This window comes from Salmo salar, chromosome 26 (genome assembly GCF_965601325.2).
Source record: "Salmo salar chromosome 26, fSalSal1, whole genome shotgun sequence".
NCBI classification, from domain to species: Eukaryota; Metazoa; Chordata; class Actinopteri; order Salmoniformes; family Salmonidae; genus Salmo; species Salmo salar.
Genome location: NC_138316.1, coordinates 15,517,692 through 15,534,521, shown reverse-complemented (window position 1 = coordinate 15,534,521; position 16,830 = coordinate 15,517,692). Strand labels below are relative to the sequence as shown.

The following is a 16,830-nucleotide window of genomic DNA, read 5'->3' as shown; positions in this document are numbered from 1 at the left end:
CTCTCTCCATCACACCCCACACCGATTCCCTCCTCATCTGCTACCCATTCCTCAACTTCCCCTCCTCCCTGTCCTCTTAAATCACCCTCTTTTACTGCCTACTCCCTTTAGCTTTCTTCCCATTCTCAATTTACCTGCTTCGTCATTTTATCAACCCCGCCCTTTCGCTCCTCTTCCCTTCATCAAGCTCCAAATATTGCAATATCAAAATAGATTAAGGTTTAAAAATGATGTGTCTATTAAATAAACAGGCAGAAGCGTGGACTATCCCACAGAGACTCATCTATTCACACAAACTCACAAAACTTTATCTATCTGCTCAGCCACACACATCCACAACCGCGCGCACACACGGACAGACTAGATAGCGGGGTTCAGAGGGGAATATTATTTCCTGTGTCTGTTCTGGGCATTCTGGGCCGTGTCTATCAAGCGCAGTGGAGCGCTTCCCCCAGCAGCCACTCAGGAGGGGGGAAAAGCCAATTTATGTCCGTCAAAGAGCTGCCCTCCACCTGGGGGAGTGTATGTTGGAGACCCTCGGCTGCAGCCTGCATCCCAAACAGCCCTTAACCCAGCAGCATCCAGCTACTCTCTACTAGCCCTGTAGCCAGTACCTTTTCTCCACCACCACACAATGATGCAGTTCAGTTTTGTGAGGATGGATCATGAACTCCCAGCCATTAACCTCTGGTCCTCTGCTCTCCTGGCCTTTGGTCCGTGACTCCAGTCCTGGTATGTTTCGTTATCTCTCCTACTGTACTCATGGCTGGAGCCCATGGACATTAAAACCATTAGATAGTGATCGCGTTGACGTCATCCACGTATTCCTATGGAAAACTCCCGATGGCGCGTGAAGCTGGAAGTATTTGAAGCGCGCATTATTGCTGAATGAGACTGAATGGTACCCACCAAAAAATCGATAAGGATCATGGTTAAAGTGGCCATAACTAGCAAAGGATCATGGCCGATGTAATCGTTTTCATCTTGCCCGAGAGAGTCAACCTTAATAATGTCTACGGCATGAGGGCGCGAGCCTCCTCATAGCCTGCCAGCCCATTGGTCTGTCAGAACGTGATCCTGTGTGCTGACAAATGTAGACGTCAGAATATAAATATATCTCGATTTGTAGCGAATTAAAAAAATGATTCACCGTGGGGGTCGGAATTGTTTTTGTTTGGCCGTTCTGGCGATCGTAATTTACATAGGTTGTCTAAGGCAGACCGGGGCTTTTGGTACTGCTAGGTTGCTACACAGTAGCCGACCAGCAGATCTCGAGATTTCACGCACCAGACTGGACACTGGGGGCCTGCTGGAGCCACACACCCACTCCTCTGCTTGATCGACCGAACAGAGCATTCCTTCCTCTGGGGTCAGAGACAGTCATGTACAGGGACCTCCAACCATCCCTCCATCAACTCACACAGACACACCAGGGTTTCCGTCAGGAACATGCTGCGCAGGACAACGTAACTGGGATTATTTGTATTTACCCACCATTTGAGAAATTTACCAAACCCATATGCATTTGTTGCGTAACCCATTAGGTCGTCCACCCACGGTGCGCAGAATGAAATAAATCACATTTAGATTATGGTAATCCAAACAGAACATGCAACTCCTGTAATGAAGCAGCCAATGCAATTCGTCATAAAACACCATTCTAAACAGTTCACCTGATGAGAGCTGTTCCGTATATCTTAGAAACTTAGAAAGAGGGGGAATCTAAAGATGCAACAACTAGGATGGTTTGCTAATATGACTAGGATTGCACCTTTGACTTCTGCATGGACAAGGAAAGAAGGTTGATATGAAAACAAATACATTTGCCAAAATTAGGCTATATAGGCCTAATTACTCCTGTCTATACAGCCATAAATAAAATCATTCAAAATCATTAGCTTTTTCAAAAACATTTTTTATGTGAATTGTTTCAAATCACAAGCTTATAAGCCTATGCCTATTTGAGAAGCCCGCAATTTGGGCAGCGCACATGGCAATAGGCCAATTTGATAAATGAGTTGCGGCTGTCAGTGAAATCATCTAAAATATGTGTGAAGATAATGTGTCTTGAGTATAATTTAAATGTTGAGACAAGAAGGGAGAAGTGTGTTGTGAAGATATAGGCGAGATCCTTTTAACAGGTACATTTGGATTGCCACACTTGTTTCACCCTCATGTTGGTGCTAGCGAGCAGGCTAGGTAGTGCTAGGTATCAACAGCCAATCCAGTATTCTGGAAACTATAGTGAGCTTCGATTGGTCAATAGCAAGGCGATTTCTCTGAGTATTAGTATAAAGTTCAACATTCCCCAACTGTTGTCCCCCCAGTTTTATCAATGCAATATGATACAAAATGTGGCAAAGGTGTGCTTCAGGACCATGCGGACGCCTCACAGCGGTCGACTGGATTTCGGACCGTGTGGACACCACAGAGCAGGCTTGAGTAATGTTCAGTGTGTATGTGTTGCGCTCTTTCACCAAGTTGTAAAAGCCTTAACCTGCCTTAATGACTACCGACCCGTAGCACTCACGTCTGTAGCCATGAAGTGCTTTGAAAGGCTGGTTATGGCTCACATCAACACCATTATCCCAGAAACCCTAGACCCACTCCAATTTGCATATAGCCTCAACAGATCCACAGATGACGCAATCTCTATTGCACTCCACACTGCCCTTTCACACCTGGACAAAAGGAACACCTATGTGAGAATGCTATTCATTGACTACAGCTCAGCATTCAACACCATAGTGCCCTCAAAGCTTATCAACAAGCTGAGGACCCTGGGACTGAACACCTTCCTCTACAACTGGATTCTGGACTTCCTGACGGGCCGCCCCCAGGTTAGGTAACAACACATCCGCTACGCTGATCCTTAACACGGGGGCCACTCAGGGGTGCGTGCTCAGTCCCCTCTTGTACTCCCTGTTCACTCATGACAGCACGGCCAGGCACAACTCCAACACCATCATTAAGTTTGCCGATGACACAACAGTGGTATGCCTGATCACCGACAACAACGAGACAGCATATAGGCAGGTCAGAGACCTCCTGGCCGTGTGGTGCCAGGACAACAACCTCTCCTTCAACGTGATCAAGACTAAGGAGATGATTGTGGACTACAGGAAAAGGCGGACCGGGCACACCCCCATTCTCATCAACGGGGTTGCAGTGGAGCAGGTTGAGAGCTTCAAGTTCCTTGGTGTCCACATCACCAACAAACTAGCATGGTCAAAGCACACCAACACAGTCGTGAAGAGGGCATGACAAAACCTATTCCCCCTCAGGAGACTGAAAAGATTTGGCATTGGTCCTCAGATCCTCAAAAGGTTATACAGCTGCACCATCGAGAGCATCCTGACTGGTTGCATCACTGCCTGGTATGGCAACTGCTCAGCCTCCGACCGCAAGGCACTACAGAGGGTAGTGCGTACGGCCCAGTATATCACTGGGGCCAAGCTTCCTGCCATCCAGGACCTCTATACCAGGCGTTGTGTCAGAGGAAGGCCCTAAAAATTGCCAAAGACTCCAGCCACCCTAGTCATAGACTGTTCTCTCGGCTACCGCACAGCAAGCGGTACCAGAGCGCCAAGTCTAGGTCCAAGAGGCCCCCCCCCCCCCCCCAGAACAACAGCAAAGGACCTTGTGAAGATGCTGGAGGAAACAGGTACAAAAGTATCTATATCCACAGTAAAACGAGTCCTATATCAACATAACATGAAAAGCCGCTCAGCAAGGAAGAAGCCACTGCTCCAAAACCTCCATAATAAAAACAGACTACGGTTTGCAACTGCACATGGGGACAAAGAAAAAGTACTTTTTGGAGAAATGTCCCCTGTTCTGATGAAACAAAAATAGAACTGTTTGGCCATAATGACCATAGTTATGTTTGGAGGAAAAAGGGGGAGGCTTGCAAGCCGAAGAACACCATCGCAACCGTGAAGCACGGGGGTGGTGGCATCATGTTGTGGGGGTGCTTTGCTGCAGGAGGGACTGGTACACTTCACAAAATAGATAGCATCATGAGGGAGGAAAATTATGTGGATATATTGAAGCAACATCTCAAGACATCAGTCAGGAAGTTAAAGCTTGGTAGCAAATGGGTCTTCCAAATGGACAATGACCCCAAGCATACTTGGAGAGTTGTGGCAAAATGGCTTAAGGACAACAAAGTCAAGGTATTGGAGTGGCCATCACAAAGTCCTGACCTCAATCATATAGAACATTTGTGGGCAGAACTGAAAAAGCATGTGCGAGCAAGGAGGCCTACAAACCTGTCTCAGTTACACCAGCTCTGTCAGGAGGAATGGGACACAATTCACCCAACTTATTGTGGGAAGCTTGTGGAAGGCTACCCAAAACGTTTGACCCAAGTTAAACAATTTCAAGGCAATGCTACCAAATACTAATTGTAGTGTATGTAAACTTCTGACCCACTGGGAATGTGATGAAAGAAATAAAAGCTGAAATAAATCACTCTCTACTATTATTCTGACATTTCACATTCTTAAAATAAGGTGGTGATCCTAACTGACCTAAGACAGGGAATTTGTACTAGGATTAAATGTCAGGAATTGTGAAAAACTGAGTTGAAATGTATTTGGCTAAGGTGTATGTAAACTTCCGACTTCAACTGTATGTTGACGCTAATATGATGTACAATATTCCATTATGTTTCTATATGATAACAATAGCATAATATATTTAATATTAGAGGTCGACCGATTATGCTTTTTCAACGCCGATACCGATTATTGGAGGATCGAATAAAAGTCGATACCGATTAATTGGCCGATTTAAATAAAAAAAATGTTTCTTTGTAATAATGACAATTACAACAATACTGAATGAACACTTATTTTAACTTAATATAATACATCAATAAAATCTATTTAGCCTCAAATAAATAATGAAACATGTTCAATTTGGTTTAAATAATGCAAAAACAAAGTGTTGGAGAAGAAAGTAAAAGTGCAATATGTGCCATGTAAAAAAGCTAACGTTTAAGTTCCTTGCTTAGAACATGAGACCATATGAAAGCTGGTGGTTCCTTTTAACATGAGTCTTCAATATTCCCAGGTAAGAAGTTTTAGGTTGTTGTTATTATAGGAATTATAGGACTATTTCTCTCTATACGATTTGTATTTCATATACCTTTAACTATTGGATGTTCTTATAGGCACTTTAGTATTGCCAGTGTAACAGTATAGCTTCCGTCCCACTCCTTGCTCCTACCTGGGCTCGAACCAGGAACACATCGACAACAGCCACCCTCGAAGCAGCGTTACCCATGCAGAGCAAGGGATACAACTACTCCAAGTCTCAGAGCGAGTGACGTTTGAAACGCAATTAGCGCGCACCCGGCTAATTAGCTAGCCATTTCACATCGGTTACACCAGCCTAATCTTGGGAGTTGACAGGCTTGAAGTCATAAACAGCGCAATGCATTGCGAAGGGCTGGTGGCAAACGCACGAAAGTGCTGTTTCAATGAACGCTTACGAGCCTGCTGCTGCCTACCATCGCTCAGTCAGACTGCTCTATCAAATCATAGACTTAATTATAATACAATAACACACAGAAATACGAGCCTTAGGTCATTAATATGGTCGAATCCAGAAACTATCATCTCGAAAACAAAACGTTTTTCCTGTCAGTGAAATACGGAACCGTTCCGTATTTTATCTAACGGGTGGCATCCCTAAGTCTAAATATTCCTGTTACATTGCACAACCTTCAATGTTATGTCATAATTATGTAAAATTCAGGCAAATTAGTTCGCAACGAGCCAGGCGGCCCAAACTGTTGCATATACCCTGACTCTGCGTGCAATGAATGCAAAATGACACAATTTCACCTGGTTAATATTGCCTGCTAACCTGGATTTCTTTTAGCTAAATATGCAGGTTTAAAAATATATACTTCTGTGTATTGATTTTAAGAAAGGCATTGATGTTTATGGTTAGGTACAGTCATGCAACGATTGTGCTTTTTTCGCAAATGCACTTTTGTTAAATCATCCCCCGTTTGGCGAAGTCGGCTGTCTTTGTTAGGAAGAAATAGTCTTCACAGTTCGCAACGAGCCAGGCGGCCCAAACTGCTGCATATACCCTGACTCTGTTTGCAAGAGAAGTGACACATTTTCCCTAGTTAAAAGAAATTCATGTTAGCAGGCAATATTAACTAAATATGCAGGTTTAAAAATATATACTTGTATTGATTTTAAGAAAGGCATTGATGTTTATGGTTGGAGCAACGTGTACCTAAGCTATTATATGCAACGCAGGACAGGCTAGATAAACTAGTAATATCATCAACCATGTGTAGTTAACTAGTGATTATGATTGATTGATTGTTTTTTATAAGATAAGTTTAATGCTAGCTAGCAACTTACCTTGGCTTCTTACTGCATTCGCGTAACAGGCAGGCTCCTCGTGGAGTGCAATGTAAAGCAGGTGGTTAGAGCGTTGGACTAGTTAACCGTAAGGTTGCAAGATTGAATCCCCGAGCTGACAAGGTAAAAATCTGTCGTTCTGCCCCTGAACAAGGCAGTTAACCCACCGTTCCTAGGCCGTCATTGAAAGTAAGAATGTGTTCTTAACTGACTTGCCTAGTTAAATAAAGGTCGAAAAAATTTAAACATTTTTTAAAAATCGGCCAAATCGGCCTCCAAAAATACCGATTTCCGATAGTTATGAAAACGTGAAATCGGCCCTAATTAATCGGCAATTCCGATTAATCGGTCGACCTCTATTTAATATGCAATATACTATTTTTTAACAGTTTCACTCATTAATTTTAATTAACTTAATCATTATGACACACCCCTCACCACTGTCATTGGTTACACTAATTGCGGTGTGTGTCTACATAACCTGGTTCAAGTATCCTGAGGAAGGCACAGTGATGCTAAAACGTTGGTAAATACCCATTAAATTGCTGGGAGATTATACTTGGAGTGTGCGACTTTCTTTATTTTAATAGTTTATAGTTTATTCGCCGTTAGCCAGCACCTCCACACAAGCTATTATTCTGGGTGGGCACCAGCTCATGTTTTTTTTAAATCTACTTATGATAAGATAAAATGTTAATGTTTCTGTCTCCACATGATATTGTAAATATATCCAATGCAAAAAACATCTACATTTAAATGCTATTAATATTAATTTGCATATATTTCCATATATTCCCATTAATTCCCATATATTCCCGTTAATTTTCACGGAACGGTTCCACCTCTGAATATTCCCTGAAATGTGACAGGTGCACCTTGTGCTGAGGACAATAAAAGGCCACTATAAAATGTGCAGTATTTCTGTCTGTAATAAAGCCCTTTTGTGGGGAAAAACTCATTCTGATTCCCTGGGCCTAGCTACCCAGTGAATGGGCCTATGACCTCCCAGGGCCACCCATGGCTGCGCCCCTGCCCAGTCATGTGAAATCCATAGATAAAGCCTAATTTATTTATTTCAATTACTGATTTCCTTAAATGAACTGTAACTCAGCAAAATTATTGAAATTGTTGCATTTATATTTTTGTTCAGTATATATCATTGTAATGGCTGGAATGGAATACATGTGGTTTTCATATGTTTGATACCGTTCCACTTATTCCATTCCAGCCATTAAAATGAGCGTGTCCTCCCATAACTCCTCCCACCAGCTCCAATAAAAATATTTATATTCGGGATGGGAAAATGCTTTCAGATTAAACTTAAAACAACTAAAACCAAATATAAAAAAAATGTGAAAATATAAAGGGCATATATATTTTTAAATAAGATCCTCTTTGAGAAGTAACAATCACCAAAATAAAAGCTGGACAGAATCCAAAATGTTATGCAATTGTGCATTCAGGAGTGTTTTTGTCATGGCATGGGGCCCCCAATGATTTTGTTATAATGTTTGAGTCACTCAGATAGCATAAGCCATGGCCAAATATGTAGAATTTCTGGAAATGTGCTTTAAAAATGCTAAAATAATTCTCAGCCTCATGGCAAAACGTGTAGAATTTCAGAAAATGTGATTTAAAACAGATACATTTTGTCACTGCGGCCTACATGAGGGCCTCTAAAATTTCCGATCAGTGACCACACCATTGGCCACTTCCCCGCAACACCCTCCACCTAAGCCCCATTATTATCCAGAAAAAACCCTGCACACACAAACACACACTACCTAGAGTCAGTCAGCACTCAATTTCCATGTCTATCCTCCCTTCTGTCTCCTTGTCTGTACTGGTTATCCTTCATCTAGTTCACTGGAGGATTCCAACCACAGGTATGTCCATTAGAGGCAATAATAAACATATTTTTCAAAATTATCATCATACACTACATGACCGAAAGTATGTGGACACCTGCTCGTCGAACATCTCACTCCAAAATTATGGGCATTAATATGGAGTTGGTCCCCCCTTTCCTGCTATAACAGCCTCCACTCTTCTGGGAAGGCTTTCCACTAGACATTGCTGCGGGAACTTTCTTCCATTCAGTCACAAGAGCATTAGTGAGGTCGGGCACTGATGTTGGGCGATTAGGCCTGGCTCGCAATCAGCGTTCCAATTCATCCCAAAGGTGTTCGATGGGGTAAGGTCAGGGCTGTGCAGGCCAGTAAAGTTGTTCCACACCGTTCTCGATAAACCATTTCTGTATCGACCTCGCTTTGTACACGGGGGTATTGTCATGCTGAAACAGTAAAGGGCCTTCCCCAAACTGTTGCCACAAAGTTGGAAGCACAGAACCATCTACAATGTCACTGTATGCTGTAGCATTAAGATTTCCCTTCACTGGAACTAAGGGGCCTAGTCTGAATCATGAAAAACAGTCCCAGACCATTATAATGTACCACCTCCACCAAACTTTACATTTGGCACTATGCATTGGGGAAGGTAACGTTCTCCTGGCATCCGCCAAACCCAGATTCGTCTGTCGGACTGCCAGATGGTGAAGCGTGATTCATCACTGCAGAGAACGCATTTCCACTGCTCCAGAGTCCAATGGCGGCGAGCTTTACACCTTTCCAGCTGACGCTTGACATTGCACATGTTGATCTTAGGCTTGTGTGCAGCTGCTCAGCCATGGAAACCCATTTGATGAAGGTCCATACTAACATTTCTTGTGCGGATGTTGCGTCCAGAGGCAGTTTGGAACTCTGTAGTGAGTGTTGAAACAAAGGACAGACGATTTTAACGCGCTACATGCTTCAGCGGTTCTGTTCTGTGAGCTTGTGTGGCCTACCACTTCACAGCTGAGCCATTTTTGCTCTTAGATGTTGCCACTTAACAATAACAGCACTTATAGTTGACCGGGGAAGCTCTAGCAGGACAGAAATTTGACGAACTGACTTGTTGGAAAGGTGGCATCCTATGATGGTGCCACGTTGAAAGTCACTGAGCTCTTCAGTAAGGCCATTCTACTGCCAATGTTTGTCTATGGAGATTGCATGGATGTGTGCTCGATTTTATACAATTTGAAGGGGTGTCCACATACTTTTGTATATATAGTGTACTCTCAGTACAATTTCCAACCGGTCTATTAGACAGTCACTCAGAAATAGCCTAGAGCTATATTAATATATTACAGTACATCGATTTATTTCTCATTATGACTTCAAGAAAATGAGAAAATAAATCTACAAGGCATTCTCAGGGGTGAGAGTAAAGCGTATGCTGTCTGTTTGGTACACAAGGTCAGGTTAGGTACAAAGAAAGTGAAATGCTCTGATACTACAGTAAACCTCCTCTTTATTGGTTGTCCTCTACAGCCCTTACCTGTCAATCATACCCTTGACTCCCATTAAGTTCTCCTAGACCTTAAAACCCCTCTGACACCACCCCCCTTACCTACTCCACCACCACCTCTCCAAACAAGCACTATCATCCTTCAATGTCACCTCATCGATTGATCTGGCTCTAAAGCCTGTGCTGTGAGTTGGCGTGGTCAGATACAAAGCCACACAGGGCAATCCATCACCCAGCTCCAAACGCTTAGTGTGACAGTCTGGGGGGGAGCACTGCCTGCCAACCTGGAGCACTGCCTGCCTGGCTGCCAACACCCATGACCCCCAGCGGCCCGGCGGGATGAGACAGAGGGGGCATCATGGACCTGTCCGTGTCAGCCCAGCTCCAGGCTCTGTTATTGACACCCCCGGCCCGGTGCTTTCAGCACAGCAACGCTGCCACAATTAGCGCCGATGGCTGACAACTTGCCGATAAGGTTGAACAGCAGCCCCCTTCTACTCACCACCAGCCTCCCGCCCCGGTGTGTCTCCATTGTTCAGGTCTGTGGAGTGGATCCCCGCAAGAGGAGGACAGACAGCCTCCACTGAAGTCCCTTACAGAGCACTACTTACTGCTAACACACACAAGGCAGACTGCAGTAGAATACCTGACAGCACACAGACAGGACATGAGGTGGGAGTCAACTGAAACAGCATGTTACAAGTAGTAGCAGTAGTAGTGTACGATAGTTGTAATGTACCTTCTGAGGCTGGAAGGTAGGCAGCATGACGGTGGTGGCACCCACCCAGAGAGGTCAGAGCAGCTTGTTGACGATGCCATGGACGTGGTGCAGGGGCAAGGTGTGAAGGATGACATCATCTCTGGACCAGCCCCACTCTGACACCAGACCCTGAACCTGGGAGAGAGGGAGACAGGCCTGAGAGATCCACTGAGCTATTTGGTCATACAATGTGTTCCTACCAATTCTTTGGACATTTCCTTTCTATATAATGATGGGTAGCTCACTCAAAAGCGTTCATGGTGGTCCTGCCTGAAGGTTTCGTTCTGCCACTCCTTATCAAACATACTTAATGTAACCACCGTGCAAGAAGAGAGTAAACCCCTGTCTTTAGTGAGCAGGGCCAGACAGCTGGAAAGAGCAGAGGGAATGGATAGTGTCCCCAAGCCCTCAACCTTCCAGGAACCATCTCTTCCGTGTTCCCTCACCGAGCTCCCTCCCTGGGCTTGTCGTTTCCAAATTAATCTCCTTAATTGAGGGTGATCTCATTTTCCACTCTATTGGACATGCAGGTCAATTGTGGTTGAAAATGTACCGCCCCCCCAAAAAAAAATCCTCCATAGCCTGAAGTGCCCCATGTAATGAAATAATTTGGGTGATTATTCAGAAAGCTCACGCAGAAGAAAAGCAAAACGACACTCTGTCTGTCGTATGTGTAACCCCCGCCAACAAACCCTTACATACTACCACTGGGCTACAGAAAACTGTCTCAACAGAACCTCTATTAATACCTCAAGAGAAAAACACTTCTGAAGTTCACAGTACCGACAGCAGGAAATCAAAAAATAACTATGTTTCCATCCAATTGGCGACAGGTTTTCATGCGAGTATTATAAAATCCTTATAAAAAACAATGAGTTGTGTTTCCATCTAATTGACTTGTTGCAGATAAAAGGCTGTGCGTGAGGACGTAGTGCATATAAAAATATTTTTTGCAGTTAAACTCCCATGTACCAAATAAAAAATTAAGTTAAATGGGTTTCCATCGCATTTTCAACTCTACTGACGTTCGTCTCAAAAAATGTTTCCTTCACGATGAGATTATTATGGAAAAAAGAGCGAGATTTATTTGGATTTGTCAAACGGCAGCCAAGCATCGATGATCATGTCACCAGAATAAGATCCTCGATATTTATTGGAAAGCAGCATCAAGATCATCACCTTGCACTTTCACCACCCTGTGAAGTTCAGCATCATTTATTTCATCTGTAGCCTAATAAACTGCATGCTTTCCCAACGAGTTGTAGTGGGATGACCACACAACATGTCATCACGTGACTCCAAGTTTACTTTGATATGATGATTATTTATATCAGTATTTGCTTATAAAAGCGTTTCCACCTACATTTCTTGCATAATTCATTTTACGACACCTTTACCGAAAATAAATTATGTTTCCATCAGGACTGTCATGACATTTTATTATCCGATATGTACTTTACTCTAAAAAGGTTGGCTGGAAACCTGGTTAGTATCAGTAATGAAAAAAAGCTGAAGTTTAGCTTTCAAAATTCAGTCCAACCTTCAGACTGATCAAATATTCAACATGCCTCAGTACATCATTATGATAAATAGCAGTGTACAGAATAACACCAGTATTCATCTTATGCTCACAATTCATGCATATAACAACTGAATAATCCATTTACCATGGCCTGGATGTTGCTGTGAGTATGGAGAAGCCCTTTGGGCCTGTCTGTGGTGCCGCTGGTGTAAATGATCATGGCAGGACGCTGGGCCCAGTCTGTGATGCCAGGCTCAGGCTGGGTCTCTGGGGCTTCCAGCAGACAGCTGAGGCTGGAGTTGGTGGGCAGCTGGACGCCCACTGGGCTACCGTGTACAAGGCATTGTTGGCACACAGGAAGGAGATGCACTTTCCCTGCAGGTCCCCAGAGGGACAGTCCAGAACTGCCTTGATATGCCCAGCCAGGCCCCTACTACTGCCATACAACACCCTGTAGCTGTGGCTCCCACTGTCGTCCACAATGGCCAGCTTGTCCCCGTACACTCGGGCTCTGGAAAACACAGGGGCACTGTCCCATGCTGCAGCCTGCCTTGCTCTTGTGGAGGTGTAGGCTCTCCTCAAGACCTGTCCCAGCAGCCATTTCCCCGGCCCAGAAGCCATTTCCCTGGCCCAGCAGCCACTCCCCTGGCCCAGCAGCTATTTCCCTGGCCCAGCAGCCATTTCCCTGGCCCAGCAGCCATTTCCCTGGCCCTGCCTCACACTGTAACCAGCCAGCAGTCAAAGCAGAGAGCCAGAGGGACCAAGTGACATACTGCCCCTGACAACATGATGGGAGACTATGCTGCTCAAAGCTACCAATGTTATCCTCATAAAAAGTCCATCCTCATGATGTCAAGCCACACAATGGTCACATTGGAGTACCTGTTAATTTTGAGAGATTCATAATTAACATAGGCTAAGTTAAATTGTTATAAGAATAGTGATAAGACTGTATTTCTGACAGGCTTGCAGTTAGCCTTTATCTGCAGTGACACCTCTATGAATACTGTGCAGGCTAGACTGCTGGCAAATATTTTGCTATGCCACACTGTTTATTTTGAAAGGACAAATCATTCAGGGACAGGCAGTGGCACAGAATATAATCAGTTTGTGGTGTGAGCGCAGTGTTGGTTTTTGCTTCAAGTCACTTTGGTATAGTCAAGCTTTTACAGATACAGTGAAGTAGCTCTGTAACTTCAGCAAACAGTCTGTCACCTGACTTGATCTTTGGACTTGAGGGTTTTGGTGCAGCAAACTGGCTAACTAACGTAACACCAATCAATGAATATGCTCATAAATAGCAGCTAGCTAGTTCATGCTGGTGAAGACTGATTTTAGCGAGAAACGCCGACTGTGGTTTACATTCTAACATGCGATGTTAGTATGCTTAAACGATATCCGTTTTCTCAAAGAGCGCAATGTTTGCTAACCTGGTAATTCAAACCTACTGCTAATGTAAATATTCACCTTACCCAAACACCGGTCATTCTTGTGACGGTGCGTCAGAATAAAATTACCGAATGGAAACTGGAGCTAGAGTTTAGGGTTCTGGTTGTGAAACACGGAACAAAGCAATCTGAGACTGAAAATCCAGGTGAGTGAGTTTTGTTAAATTGGAAGGATATATAAACAATAGTACAAACAAGTAATTTTCATACTGCAATGCTTGACTACTTTAAAACACAGATGTATCTGTGCTTTATTATGATGTTAGGCTATACTTTCCAGGAAAAGATGTGGAGGAGGAGGAGATGCTACAAAAGAGTCAATAACCTCTTGCTAGATTGTTGTACATTTAATTGATTTATGTTTATGCAATATGATAATTCTATTATTATGTTATTATTACTATTTTCCTGGATCAAGAGTGGTGAGGAATCAAGTGGTAGAAGACTTCACAGACCTCTTAATATAACCTCTATGACTGCGAGTAACCCATTCATTAATGTAAACTATGTCAAATCTCAATGTGTGGAGTTTGCAAACTTGAATCTCTTTCCACCTCCTCTTGCCTCAACCTGGTGGCATCTGTTGTTGAGAATCTCACTAAGACTTCTGTTGTGAACACGTATCAATTCAAACTGAGACATGGGGCATGAGGGAGATGGAAGAGAGAGGAGAGAAAGTGGGATATGCACCACACAGAGTTGTTTTGGCATTAGATCACTCTATGCCACTTCTCCAGCGTGCCAACTAGCTTGGCATCATCTCACAGAGCTGGGCACATTCAGCCACCAGCTGGCAGTCGCGGGCCTCAGATAAGAATTGTTCAGAGATGGCACTCATTCAAAAAGTTTTCACTTCCCTGAACCCCTACATTACAAACGAGGATGGCATGTTCCTATGAAACTGGAGGCTTTGTCTCAGAAAAACTCCCCTCCAGTTTCAGAAGTAGTATCGTCAAAGGGAGAGCCATTCCATTCGCAGAGGAAACGTCAGTCGAGAAGATGCCACCAGCAGCTATATCATCTTCATAGAGCATCCCTTTATCAGAATATTGGCTCAGTAATTATTCATACAGATGACACCGCTATACTGATACTACCTAAACTGTCGAATGTGGATACATATTTTTGTTTTCTACGTTTGTACTTTGGTCACAAATACCATGTTTGTTTGGATTAAAACGGCTTATTTGCGGCTGTCGAGGTCAGCCATGTTGCTGACACATAGCATAAGGCAGATCTGGAATTCCAGCCACTCAGCACTAGATATGGAGCTGCTCTGGAGAGACGCACTGGGATGGATACAATGGGGGGCATGGTGACCTGGCGAACAGACGCTTGGCACTCCGCTCTCCTCTCAGGATGCCAGCCAGCGCCTGCCATTTTGACGGAGCTCCGGAGCGGGCGTGCAACTTGGCCGGCAGCGGGCGACAACTCCCCTTTCGGTTGGCACAGGACAAACATATAAGACTTCAGACAGGAGAGAGCGCATGAGAGCGGGAGAGGACCCCCCCCTCATATCTGAGGGAAGGAGAGGAGCGAGCTGGGAGAAGAAACCTTCGGGAGTGCCAGAACATGTGTCAGGTTGGCACCATGTGAGAATGATCTTGGCAAGCGCCTCTACTCTCCCCCTCTTGCCCCACTTGGAACACATGGTACGTCGGCAGTGGCATCTGGCCGCGTTGACTCTCAGCAGCTGCGCTTTGTCTTCGCCAGTTGGGACGCTTGGCACTGCCACTTCATCAACTACCTGTGGATCCTCCCGGCCGTGGAGGGGGTGATGAATTATTCCGTGCTGCAGCTGCAAACTTGACTTCCATCCAAGAGATGCAGCACTGTAAACATATGACTATCTCACGCCACCCACATACTAACCACCACGGCCGGGACCACTGCGTTTGGGCTGTACCCAAGCGTACTGGGATATGTTTCCTTGGGCAATGGTTTATTCTAGGCGAAAGACGGAGATACTGCTTTTTTTCTTGTTGGGAGAAGTTGTTGATGCTTTCAAAAGCCAGCTGAGGATTTTGCTGTACAAAGCGAACAAAATGCATTCAATCTTTTGCTATGGAATGATTACGAGTGAATGGATGACCTTTCCACTCTCTTTTGAGTCTTCAAAATGATCGATGCGGAGGCACCGAGGTCATTTGTTAGAAAAGCTCTTAGAAATATTTTCAACTCAGAAAGGAAATAAATAACAGAACAAGAGACACTCTCTTTGGTTAACACAGTGTTTATCTTCCTGCAGAGCTGTCTGGAGAGGAATTGTATCACATTCTTTGCTATGACTGGATAGCTGTGCTCCATACACTCTTTGGAACTTGACTGGGACCTCACTGATGCCTAATGCTCCCCATCTGTGCAAAAACATGTTTGGTTTATGCTGAACCGTTAATTAAAATGTCTACTATGAAAGGCCCACATGCTAGCTTTCTGGGGCAATTCCCTGAGCTTTACTACTGTACCCTTTTCCAAAACGTCAGCACTTCCATCTCCTACAGTGATTAGAGTACTCACACCAGTTGTAAGGAAATACAGTGTCTCTTCTCAGGATAACTCGCCGTGTTCTTTCAAAGTAACATGAAAAGAAACCTCTCGAGTCTCGACTGTAGTGCAAAACAACTTTTTTTTCTCCTTCAGGATTTTGCATTAACCATGTATTTGAGATCTGACATCAGGTAGAGGATTTTGACAAAAGCACATCTTCTATTATATTTAACAGATCCAGACATCCACATGACTTTGGAGCCTGGGGTTCGCCCCTAGCAAGATAGGTGACCTTATTTGGATTTCAAGTGCTTGTTTCGTTCTGGATTTTTATTTTTAAAAATTACAGCGAAAAATACTTTGTAGCCGAACAGATAATTTCTGTCAAGATTCAAAGGCAGTTATTTTTCGTGTTCTGCTGATAGTGACCCACTGGGAGTTTGGCTCCATCTGTGTCGCTCTGACCCAGTTTAGCCCTCGGCCACGTCCAACTGTTCCGCATCCCAAACATATGTGCTGTGGCAGGGGGATAAGCGATCATCACCACTCGGGACTCTGAAACACACACTGCAGATATGACACTGGACCCATCTCCTGTCTGCCCATCTTCCCACAGCATATGTCATCAATGCTGGCCCCCAAGAATCACACTCACTCTGGAGGTGGATTTGGAAAAACCCTCCTCCTTCTGAGGGGTATTCCTTTGTGTGGCAATTGCTAAAATCAGGTTATGGTGTGCGTGTGGTGGTGGTGTATATGTGTCTTTTTTGTACAGTATGTGTTTGTATGTTTGTGTGTGTTTTGCCAATCCAGTATCGGCTATAATGTGTGCATTGTCATTGGCCCAGCTGCTCAGTGCCTGACCTCTGACACCCC

At 44.2% G+C, this 16,830-nt stretch overlaps 1 pseudogene across 1 annotated transcript in view; it reads right to left on the bottom strand.

Annotated features, from left to right (window-relative positions):
• LOC106587161 (malonate--CoA ligase ACSF3, mitochondrial-like) overlaps positions 1 to 13,511 on the bottom strand; it is a 54,129-nt pseudogene extending 40,618 nt beyond the window's left edge. The window contains exons 1-2 of the transcript XR_014382891.1: positions 12,165 to 13,511; positions 10,477 to 10,632 (exon numbers count right to left, since the gene is read on the bottom strand). The product of XR_014382891.1 is annotated as a malonate--CoA ligase ACSF3, mitochondrial-like (transcript). The remainder of the gene's footprint in view (positions 1 to 10,476; positions 10,633 to 12,164) is intronic.
• Between the last annotated feature and the right edge of the window lie 3,319 nt (positions 13,512 to 16,830).